The 13086-nt window shown below is 37.3% G+C and overlaps 1 pseudogene; it reads right to left on the reverse strand.

Moving 5' to 3' along the window:
• Positions 1-219: 219 nt before the first annotated feature.
• On the reverse strand, positions 220-888 carry LOC102730827 (casein kinase I pseudogene; annotated as a pseudogene).
• Between the last annotated feature and the right edge of the window lie 12198 nt (positions 889-13086).

Genomic DNA, 13086 nt, shown 5'->3' on the forward strand with positions numbered 1-13086 from the left:
GAGCATGGGAGGAGATAACCAGTTTCTCCCTTCATATATATTCTTTTTTATTTCCTTGTTATACCGTCCCAAAACAGAGACATTCAACAGTAGTTAGAATGGCCATCTCCCGACATTAAATAAATAAATAAATAAATAAATAAATAAATAAATAAATAAATAAATAAATAAAAATGCGCCCCCCAAAGCGGGGAACGAAGCAGAGTCGTAAGCTAGAGTTCAGCTGGGTAAGCCAGTCCCTGCCACCGAGGCTGCTCGCTGGGCTGCTTTCTGCTTTAACACTGTCCAATCACATGTGCGGTCATCTGGCGGTTCAGGGTCCCGCAAAGACGAGGACCAGCTGCCTCAGGTACGTGTAACCCGGGGCTTCCTCAAATCACAGCCACGACACTCTAAGTACATGGCAAATTCTGCAGGAAACCCCTCAGATAAAACTTCAACAGGCGTGGCCCTCTCCTTTTCACTCATCTTCTCATATTTTTGCTTTTTTGTTGCAGCCTTCGGTCCTTGCCATGGCGCCCTGGTTCTGTTAAAATACATCACGGCACAACCTAATCGTTCCGTGTCACCGCCGCGGCTGGTCCATCCCCAGATGGGCAGCGCCAGTGAGATCGGTAGCTTCTCTGTATGGTAGGCGTGGCCTTGTCCTGCTGTCTCTGTGCTTTTGGCCAAACCGAAATCAGCAAGGACAACTTCGTGCAGTGACGCCCGATACCCATGCGGAGGTCTTCTGGTTCAACGTCTCTGTGTGGGTCTCTGTCTGCACACACTCAGTTCCACCGACCGGCTAACGAAGTACAGTCTCCGCCGCGAGCCCTCTGGGACCGAAGCTGAAGAGGTCTGCGCGGCTGGGTCCAGGAGGACGCAAGCCTGGCACAGCCTGACCATCGCGCCCTAGCGCGGGATGCGCACCGCGCCTTGAAGCCGACAGGCTCTGCTCGCGCCCGCAACGCGGGCGGCCTGGCCTTGCGAGCGTCCGGCTTCTCCGCCACTTCCTCGCCGTTGGGAATGCTGATCGCCAGACCCGACCTTCCCAACCAGTTTAACCCCCTCCGGCAACGCACTCGGCCTTGGAGCCGCCGCTCGCCCTCCCGAGACAGCAAGATGGAGGCCGGGGCCAAGCCCGACACCTCCGAGGGGACGGCGGAGGCCTCCCGGGCTCCGCTTCCCGCACGGCGGCGGCACACGGAAAACGCCGGCTCCTGCAAGTCCTTCCAGGGCCCAGCATCCGCCGAGGGGAACCTGATCGCCGCTGTGCAATCGGGCGTCTTTTCTCCAGACCGCGGTTTGTGAGGGGCTCTCGCGGTGACCAGGCTGGGCCACTCGTTTCTGGGCGGCCGCCGCTGGCTCGCTTTCACGGCGACACTGCGGGGTGGAAAAGGGGCGCGGTGGTTTAGGGCGGCGATCCGGCCGCCGCCGCTGCGGCCCGCACGGACCCCCGTCACTCCGCTGGCGCCGCCATCCTCTTACTCCCGCTCCAGCCAACATGGTTGCAAATGGTTTTCTTGATGATCACTATTATCAACTTTTAAAGTTGACACATGTAGGTCTAGTTTGTCATCTTACACTGTTGTGATACAAGATTGTAACAATCACATTTAGAGTTTTGCTAAATTTCAGTTGCTAGAATTGGACGTTCAGGATCATAGGTACCTCCTCTTAAAGTTAATTCTTGCCACATGCTTCTTCCAAACATGGGCTTCCCAATTTACGGTCCTCCCCATAGAACATGTGAATTTCTATAATTCTGCATCTTTTCCAAACTTACGAACGTGAAATCGTGTTACCTTTTGCCTAGGTTTGCATTTTCTGATTATTAGTCTGAGCATCTCTTCATATGTTTCTTGGTCTTGTGGTTTTCCCTTCCTATATATACACCCTGTGTCATAATCTGTGCTAGTTTTTCTACGTGTTATTATTATTTTTTTTCTTATTTATGTAAAATTCATCTTTAGGTTATCTCTTATTTTTTCATCAGGGGTCATAACAATACTTTCTTACGTTTTCTTCTTAAAATTTGGGTCAGATATTCATGCCATTAGTTAGTCTATGATTCATTCTTTTACTATGTGAAGTAGGGATTAAATTTCTTTTTCCCAGAGGATATTTTCCCAGGGGGGAAAAAAAATTATTGTCCATTCTTTACCAGTGGTGTATATTGCAACATCTGGTTAAAAAATTTTGGGGTGCCAGGGTGGCTCCGTCGGTTAAGCATCTGTCTTCAGCTTGGGTCATGATCCCGGGGTCCTGGGATCGAGTCCTGCATTGGGCTCCCTGCTCAGTGGGGAGCCTGCTTCTCCCTCTGCCTCTGCCGCTCCCCCTGCTCATGCTCTCTCGCTCCAATAAATAAATAAAATCTTGAAAACAAAATTCCATTGCTTTTCCTATCTCCATGATAATTCTATACCATTATAATGATTATTGCTACATAGTAAGTATTCAACTCATAGGGCAAATTTATAATTATGATACATTTAGAGTAAACATAATAAGTATGTATGTGTGGATAGATTTCAAATTTTTAATATGCTTACTAATTTTAAGTGCTTGATTTATAAATTACTAACAAAGCTGATTTTGAATTTTCATTGCTAAATTTATTTATACATTTCTTGTTATTATTTTCAATATTATCCATTATTTCTATACGCTTATAATTTGAGGAGGGTCTGACTGAGAATTTAGTCTGACCTGTTGTGGTCTTATTCTTATTTAAACCAGGTATTTTGGCTTTAAATACCATTATTATTGTTTTCTACTTAAACATAACATGTCTCCCTTAGTAAACAACTTCTATAGAAGTGGAATATTATTATATTATTACACGCATATTGCCCCAAAGATTTATATATAAAAATATAAGCATTTATTTATTATAAAATTAGACAACTTGAAATGTAGAACAAAGAAATAAAATATTGGTCCACATCTTGTTCTTTAAATATTATAGTATTTTGTTACTTCATTATTTTGTTTAATGTTCCACATACTTAAGTTCCCTTCAGATATGATACACCTATATGTACATCTGATTGTAAGCCTCATTATTAATTGCAAAGTTAAGTGAATTGGTCTTGGATAAATCACACACACATGCTGGATAGAAACCATGATAAAGTAAAAGTAAAATGTCTCAACATAATGTTAACACTTAACACAACACTAAAGAATCAAAATTTCAAAATAAAAAAAAATTGGTTTCTCAGGAATTGTTAAAAGGATCTCTTATAATAATCTATTTTATTAACTTGTGAATTGGTAGGAATATTGAAAAATGATGTTTTGCTTCTTTACAAAAGAAACTCTTATCTGAAAAATTACTTTTTACGGAACGTTTCAGTTTTCTTTGTCATCATTTTTCCTCCACGTAGCTGTGTTTCACAATGTTGATATAGTTATTGTGATTAAAATAAGAAAAACAAACAAAAAGCTATTTCAAGGCCCTGCTTCAAATCTGTTAAGACAGCCAGATAAATAAAGTACAAATCCTCTGGTCTGGTATTTTCGATCTGCAAATTTCATCTTCTAACACCATTCCCACATATTTCTTTTTTTCTTTTTTCTTTAATATAGTTAAACTATATTACAGCATTGTAATATATTATTGAAATACAATGCTATATTAGTTTCAGGTACACAACATAGTGATTTGACTAGTATAACTACTATCTGTCTCCACACAAAGTTATTACAATGTATTGACTGTATTTCCTTTGCTGTACTCTCTATCCCTGTGACTTACTTTATAACTGGAAGTTTATCCCCTTCAGATATTTTGCCCATCCTCCCATCTTCCATTCTGGCAATCACCAGTTTGTTCTCTGTATTTATGAGTCTGGCTTTGTTTGCTTGTTTTGTTTTGTTTTATTTTAGATTCCATATATAAGTAAAATTATCACCCTTATATTTATTGCAGCATTATTTACAATAGCCAAGATATGGAAGCAACCTAAGTGTCCATCATTAGATGGATAAAGAAGTTTTATATAAATACATATATATGTGTATATATACATATATACACACACACGTAATTCATATATATATATATTTCTAATTATATTCCTAAATTCCAATATTCATATATATATGAATACATATATATATGTAATGGAATATTATGCAGCCATATGACAGGGTGAGATCTTGCCATTTGTGACAACATGAATGGACCTAAAAGGTATTATGCTAAGTGAAATAAGTAAGACTAAGAAAGATAAATACCATATGATTTCATTCATAAGTGGATTCTAAAAACAAAACAAACAAATAAACAAATAATAAACAAATAAATAAACAAAAAGCAGACTTAGACCTATAGATTCAGAGAACAAACTGATGGTGCCAGAAGGAAGGGGAGTGGGAGATACAGGCTTCCAGTTATGGAATGCATTAAGTCATGGGGATAAAAACTACAGCATAAGGAATACAGTCTATGATATTATAAGAGTTCTATATGGTGACACATGGTAGCTACACTTGTAGTGAGAATAGCATAAAATATAGAAATGTTGAGTCACTATGTTGTAAACCTGAAACTAATGTAACATTGTGTGTCAACTATACTCAGGTAAAAATGTAAATTAAAAAAAATGGAATCTTGCCATTTGGACAATATGGATGAATCTAGAGGATATTATGCTAAGTGAATTACATCAGACAAAGAAAGAAAAATCCCATATAAAATTATTTATTATTTATTTATAAAGATTTTATTTATTTATTTGTCAGAGAGAGAGAGAGAGAGCACACAAGCAGGGAGAATGGCAGGCAGAGGGAGAAGCAGGCTCCCCGCTGAGCAGGAACCCTATGTGGCACTCGATCCCAGGACTCTGGGATCATGACCTGAGTTGAAAGCAGATGCTTAACCGACTGAGCCACCCAGGACTGCATCCCTAGAATTTAGATTTCAAACCCACATTGCCCTAGAGTATCACTGGACACCCTCTTAGGCCAGGATGGCCTAATAGTAATGAGTTTTCGAGGATAAAATTTGGCTCACTCTGTCACTATTATGCAATCTAATAAACAATAAGGTATTTAAATCAATGCCCTAAAATTCCCGTGAAAGGGGACATATTGCTCAGTCTAGAATGATGTGTAAGTGACATGCCCATTGGAATGGCTATAAACATGTCTGACTGAAGAGGAATTCATCCTTTCCCAATTTTGAGCTTAGTGTTTCAACTCTGCAGTCCTTTGTGTTTTTTTTTAAATTTTTATTTATTTTTTATTAACATATGATGTATTATTTGTTTCAGGGGTACAGGTCTGTGATTCAACAGTCTTACACAATACACAGCACTTACCACAACACATACCTCCCCCAATGTCCATCACCCAGCCACCCCATCCCCCAATCCCCCTCTGCTCCAGCAACCCTTAGTTTCTTTCCTGAGATTAAGAGTCTCTTATGGTTTGTCTCCCTCCCTGGTTTTGTCTTGTTTCATTTTTTCCTCTCTTCCCCTATGATCCTTTGCCTTGTTTCTCAAATTCCACATATCAGTGAGATCATATGATAACTGTCTTTCTCTGATTGACTTATTTCACTTAGCATAATACCCCCTAGTTCCATCCATGTCATTGCAAATGGCAAGATTTCATTTTTTTGATGGCTGTGTAATATTCCATTGCATATGTATACCGCCTCTTCTTTACCCATTCATCTGTCGATGGACATCTGGGCTCTTTCCATAGCTTGGCTATTGTGGACATTGCTGCTATAAACATTGGGGTGCACGTACCCCTTCAGATCCCTACATTTGTATCTTTGGGGTAAATACCCAGTAGTGAAATTGCTGGATCGTATGGTAGCTCTTTCAACTTTTTGAAGAACCTCCATACTGTTTTCCAGGGTGGCTGCACCAGCTTGCATTTCCACCAACAGTGTAGGAGGGTTCCCCTTTCTCCGCATCCCCGCCAACATCTGTCGTTTCCTGACTTGTTAATTTTAGCCATTCTGACTGGTGTGAGGCGGTATCTCACTGAGGTTTTGATTTGTATTTCCCTGATGCCGAGCGATGTTGAGCACTTTTTCATGTGTTCTGCAGTCCTTTGATTGGATGATGTCAAGGACTAGATAGCTCACAGTCTCCAAGTAAACAGGACTTGTAAATAACTACAGTCTTATGATTCAACCTTCCTAGTCCCTTCTCTCCTACAGAACTGGGTCTACTTTGTGTAATCAGAAGGTGGTGGCCATAAAACTTCTGAGCATCTAATTGTGCCATCAGCTGCGGTTGCACGTTCCTTCTTTCCTAGGCCTGACCAACAATTCCAAGTTGTTGTGGATGTAAATGGGTGTGGGGGTAGTGAAGGGGGAGAACTAATGCTTAAAACATAGTCCTATGAAAATGTCCTTTTCAAAATAATTACAAGTCCTTCCAGAATGCACAGTAACCACTTCTCATTTAAACAAACCAAACATTTTCTCTCATGTTCTTTTTGCATGTTTTAAAAGCATTTTCCCACTTCATATCATTCAAATTCCAATGTAATGAATCTTTCCTATGTTACTGGGTTATCGGTTGTTCTCTACCTGATGGTCCCATAGCAAAAGCATTTGCTTACATTGTGCTTATAGGCCAAATCCTTTCAGTTATTTGAGGTATTTAAAGGTAAAGAAATGACAAAGTATGTTGTCAAAGACTAATATTTTTAAAGATAAAATTATGACTCTCATATGAATAAAAATAATAAAATACCTAGGAATAAATTTAACCGAGGAGGTGAAAAACGTGTACTCTGAAAACTATAAAACACTGATGAAACAAGTGGAAGATGACACAAATGGAAAGACATTCCATGTTCATGGATTTGAAGAAGAAATATTGTTAAAATGTTTGTACTACCCAAAGCAATCTACAGATTTAATGCAATCCCTATCAAAATACCAACATCATTTTTCACAGAGCTAGAATGTATAATATTAAAATTTGTATGGAACCACAAAAGACCTCAGCCAAAGCAATTTGGAGGGAGAGATTAACCATGAGAGACTATGGATTCTGAGAGACAAACAGTGTTTTAGAGGGGATGGGGGAGGGAGGATTGGTTAGCCCCGTGATGGGTATTAAGGAGGGCACATACTGCATGGAGCACTGGGTGTTATACGAAAACAATGGGTCGTGGATCACTACATCAAAAACTAATGATGTATTGTATGGTGACTAACATAACATAATAAAATTAAAAAAAAATTGAAAAAGGAGAACAAAACTAGAGGTATCACAATCTCAGATTTTAAGATTTGATTACTACAAAGTTTTAGTAATCAAAAGAGTGCAGTACTGGCCAAAAGATAAACTCACAGATCACTGGAACAGATAAAAAACCCAGAAATAAACATACAATTATATGGTCAATTAATCTTCAACAAAAAGGCAAGAATATGCAATGGAAAAAATAAAGTCTTTTCAACAAATTGTGTTGGGAAAACTGGACAGCTACATGCAAAATAATGAAATTGGACCGCCTTCATATACTATACACAAAAATATATTCAAAATGGATTAAGGACTTAAATGTGAGGCCTGAAATCACAAAAATCCTAGGAGAGAGCCCAGGGAATAATTTCTCTGACATCAGCCATAGCAACATTTTTCTAGATATGTCTCATAAGGCAAGAGAACCAAAAGCAAAATAAACTATTGAGACTGCATCAAAATAAAAAGCTTCTGCGCAGTGAGGGAAACACTCAATGAAACTAAAAGGCAAATTACAGAATGGGAGAAGATATTTACAGAGGACATATGCAATAAAGGATTAGTATCCAAAATATATCAAGAAATTATACAACTCACACACACACACAAAATCCAATTAAAAATGGGCAGAAGATATGAACAGACATTTCCCCAAAGAAGACATATAGATGACCAGTTAACACATGAAAAGATCCTTGACATCACTAATCATTAGGGAAATGCAAATCACAACTACAATGAGATATCACCTCACTTCTGTGAGAATGGCAAAAATAAAAAACACAAGAAACATCAACTATTGGCAAGGATGTGAAGAAAAAGGAAGACTTGTGCACTGTATATGGGGATGCAAGTTCTGCAGCCTCTGTAGAAAAGAGTATGGCCATTTCTCAAAAAATTAAAAATATAATTACCATATGATCCAGTAATTTGAAAGAATTTACCCAAAGAATGTGAAAACACTAATTCAAAAGGATATATGCACCCCTATGTTTATTACAACATTATTTACAATAGCCAAATTATGGAGGCAGCCCAAGTGTCCATGGATAGATAAATAGATAAAGAAGAGGTGGTATATATATATAAAGAATAAAATAAATATACAAAATATATAAAAAGAATGAAATCTTGCCATTTGCACCATCATGGGTACATCTAGAGGGTATAATGTTAAGTGAAATAAGTCAGTAGGAGAAAGATAAATACCATATGATTTCACTTATATGTGGAATTTAAGAAAACAAATGAACAAAGAAAAAAAGAGTCAAACCAAGAAACAGGTTTTTAACTATAGAGAACAAACTGATGGTTACCAGAGGGGCGGTGGATGGGGAGGATGGATAAAATAGGAGAAGTGGATTAAAAGTAAACTTATCATGATGAGCGGTGAGTAATATATGTAATTGTTGAATCACTGTATTGTACATCTGAAAATTTTTTTTTAAGATTTATTTATTTGAGAGAGAGAGAGTGTGTGTGTGTGTGTGTGTGTGAATGGGGAGGAATAGAAGGAAAGAATCTTCAGTCCCTGCTGAGCATGGAGCCCGACATGGGGCTTGGTCCCAAGACCCATGAGATCATGACCTGAGCTGATACGAAGAGTCAGAAGCTCTGCTGACTGAGCCACCAGGTGCCCCCATCTGAAATTTATATAACACTGTATGTTAACTATACTGGAATAATTTTTTTTTAAAAAGTAAATGAATGAATACATATGAAAAGTATAATTTTACTTGTTATCTTAATGAGGCAACCAGTAAGTTACTATAATTAGTGGCAAAGAGAATGAAAAAATACACACATATAGACATTCAAAGGTGCTGAAATGAATTTACATATAGGTAACTATAATATAGTCCAAGACAATCAAAAGCACCTACTAGTACAGAATCAGATAGGATGGAAGGCTTTCTTAGAAGGGAAGTCTGCACTTTTTTTTTTTTTTAAAGGGCCATATAGTAAAAGTTTTTTACTCTAACACCTCTATTGAAACTACTCAACTCTGCTGTGGTAGCAGAGTTTATCTCTCTTTTGATCTCTGGACTTTCCCATGGGTTGCCAAAGCTTGCCTGTCCCAAACTGTAGTCGCTCTGCTATTTTCAAACAAATCCATTTTGCTAATAAAAGAACTGTCTGTTTGACCTTTAAGGTCAACATCACTTATCATACCTGAGCTGCAGTGTTTGTTGTTGACGTTTTGGTAGTGGTTGTGGTATTTACATATTAAGAACAATAACAGCTGTCTTCTCTAATGTTTAGAAATAATGTGAAAATCAGATAAGATGGTGGGAGCATGAGATATGCAGGCATGTTGTTTGTTTGTAAAGCCTGCTACAGAGGAATCTTCTTTCCTTCCTTCCTTCCTTCCCTTCTTTCTTTCTTCCTTTCTTTCTTTCTTTCTTTCTTTCTTTCTTTCTTTCTTTCTTTCTTTCTTTCTTTCTTTCTTCTTTCTTTCTTTCTTCCTGCCTTCCTTCCTTTTTCTTTTTTTCTTTCTCTCTCTTCCTTCCTTCCTTTTCTTTTCTTTCTTTCTCTTCCTTCCTTCCTTCTTTTCTCTTTCTTTCTTTCTTTCTTTCTTTCTCTTCCTTCCTTCTTTTCTTCTTTCTTTTTCTTTCTTTCTTTCTTGAATTTTTGTTTTTAGCTAATACACTAATATAGTGACCAGGACATCCATTATGTCTCTAAACCAGTGTCTTCTAGGACACAGTACAGATAAATAGAAGGTGATTTTGGTTCTACAAAATAAATCAGCCCAGAGCTTCCCTCCAAAGTATTCTCACAGCTTGTAGATCCTCATCTACATGCTTCTTTGGAAATTGCAGTAAAATAAAAACTGCTGTCAAAAGCATTTCAATGGCAAATGGACTTCTACTGAAATTGCAATGCTTTATTTTATTTTTTTCATAGTAAAATTTATCTATTAAAATGTGTCTTTTGTAAAAGTTCATCAGTGGAGATCATTATAGTTTCCTTAATTGAACTTTTAATTAGACCACAGAGATTATTTTAAATGTTTCTTTTGATTATGTGTTGAGTACTGTGACTTGTTGCCTTATAGAAATAGCAGAATTGACATTTACTTCCTTATCTCCTTGAAGGCATTCAGATAAGGATAATTTCATTAGTTCCTATCTAAATGATGTTTCACATCTAGGCCCTAGAGCTAAGAAAATGGTTTTCAATAGACTGCACAATTTAGTCTAGTCATGTAGACAAATTAACTTAATCACAATACTTAGGAAAAGTCTCTCAAAATCCATAATTACGAACAACAAAAAATTTTTCAACATTTTCTCTGAAAAGAGATCATCACATTATGAAAAAATATATATAACATATTCAGAAGAAAATTTTCAGTTCTTATTAATCTTTAGTGAGTCTACCAAAAGGAAATGTCAATTACATGCTGGTTTTTATCTTTAGATATTTGCTTCATTATCCACATAATCAATTATTTATTCTCTAGCTCAAACTAATTAGCCTTTTTGTAAGAAAGGTATCTAGAAGTTGTAATATTCTTCTAATATTAATGTGATTATATCAAACAAATCAAACCTGCATGTGATAATGAAGCATGAGAGGGTTTGCATTATCTGATGGGCAATTAAAAATCTGTGAAATCCAGCTATCAAATTGCTGGGACACATTAAAGCAAAGCACATCATTGAATTTTAATGACTTTTAAAGAGGAAAGTATAAAAACTGTTAAATCTATTTTGCTGGATTTTGATTTAGGGGTGAATTGTTAGGCATGAAATCCTAAGATATTCTGGGCTCAACTTCCTATTCAAAATGTTGGGTCAAAAATATTTGACCACAACACCTGTATTTCAAATTAAGTGTCATGATATAGATAGGTGATAGATAGGTAGATAAATAGATAGATAATATATACATACATACATACTTGAAAGGTGTGAAGAATGATCATTTTGAAATCCTTAAAAAAATATATACATAGCATGGAAACCTTTTTATATCAGAAATCATGGATGTGTATTAAATGAAGAAACTTAAAACATATAATACGTTTAGGATAATTTTTATTACATTTTCTATTTTTCATTTATTATAACAATTTAGTAGAAATGAAACCATAATATAGGCACATGATGTACATTTTTTTCTGATTAAAACAGTAGGTGAGAACACCCTTCCTTATGGAGTCTCAGAAAACCACAATATAAAGCACGTTTGCCTAAGCTCTGTTCTGATGTCTAATAGTGAACCCGCTCAAAATTCAGCCTGCGTAGGCATCGGTTCTCTTTGTGTATTTATTTGTGTCATTATTTTCCCCCCATGTGGTTGGGAAGGCTTATGCTATAGGGTAGGAATTGGGTTGTCAGGAGTAAGCATGGTAGGACAACTTGTATGAATTTTATTGTTACATGCAGAAAACCTCCTCCCAGGATGATGTTTAAGGTGTTTTTTTTGTTTTTTGGTTTTTTTTCCCCTCTTTTGTGCCATTTTCACTGACACCAAAGCAATTGTGGCAGCCACACCCTCATGATCTCCACAGAAATAGAATTTATTTTTAATTTCCACACTGTGATTTATTTGTGAGGTAGGGAAGATTTGGAGGAGGTTACTGGCAGTCCCAAGACTGTGTAGCTGCCAAAACCAAAATTTTGAAAACTGCATCAAATAAACTACTTGAAATTGTCAATAAGACAGAATTCTTAAGCCCATTTGTTGACTTTCTGCCAGAGATCTGGGCGCTAAAATGTCATCCTGAAATTGATGTGATAGCATTTCCTCTGCCAGGGGGCTTAAAGGGTCACCAGGAAGCAGATTCATCCCACCCTTCTCCCTCTGTGTCAGGAGGATGTTGGAAATATTAGACAGTTTTCCAAGATAAGGACTGGCCCTCCTACATTGCTTGGCATTAATCTTTCAGTTTTCTGAAATACTCACGAGGCACCAAATATCTGTACTATATGCAGTGTCTTCTCTTCCCTTGGTTAATAATCTCAGCTATACATGTTTCTCAACTAGGTGTCTCTTATTTTATTTTCATTTAGAAAGTTGAGAAGGAAAAGGAAGGGGGGGGGAGGGAGGGCAAGGAAAGAGAGGGAAGTAGAGGAAGGCCAAGGGAAGAGAGAAGAAGAGAAAGAGAGACAGAGAGATGTAGAGGCAGACAAAGAAACAGAGAGAGAGAGAAAGGGAGAGAGAAATGTGTGGTTGCCAGAGCTGTGATGTAGACTCAAACGTGTTGGTATTTCTTGTTGCAGCCAAGACTGACAGCTGGCCTGAGTCTCTTCAGGGATGTAGATGCCAGTTATTTCTGTGGCACGTAATCTCTACAACCCTCCACTCTGTCATCCCTGAGGACTCAGTCAGTCCCTGTCTTGGAAGAGTCCTTAATGCCAAATTTAAGCATGTGCTTAACTTGTCTCTGAAAGCTCTTTGCTCCAGCGCAGATGCATGCCAAAAACAAATCAGTGGATAAAACAAATACGAGGTAGCTGGGATGGCAAAGAAGTGTAAGGCAAGATTCTGGGTACACTTTGGAGGCAGAAAAAACTAAAACAAGCCATAACAATTCTTGACTTCTTGGAAACAGCACTTAAATGCATAACTTCTTGATGGCTAAATAACACAGATAATATGTGACATTGTTAAAAATTCTATGAAGAATAAAGATAAACATTATCACAGTGCGCTAAATGTTTAGAGCGGTATTTTATATTGAAAAATAAACCACACTGATATTTGAGAATGAAAAAAAATGGACAAAGTTGAAATGTGTTTATTCCTATAAGAACTCAACAGAAATACACAAAGTAGAAAAAATGAAATCTACATTGCATTTATATAAATCTTAAAGATATTGATTGCTTTTAAATATTACTAAATTAAAATGCTATGTTCAATTCTCTAG

Source organism: Leptonychotes weddellii, chromosome 12 (assembly GCF_054177405.1).
Source record: "Leptonychotes weddellii isolate Sample4059 chromosome 12, ASM5417740v2, whole genome shotgun sequence".
Taxonomy (NCBI): Eukaryota; Metazoa; Chordata; class Mammalia; order Carnivora; family Phocidae; genus Leptonychotes; species Leptonychotes weddellii.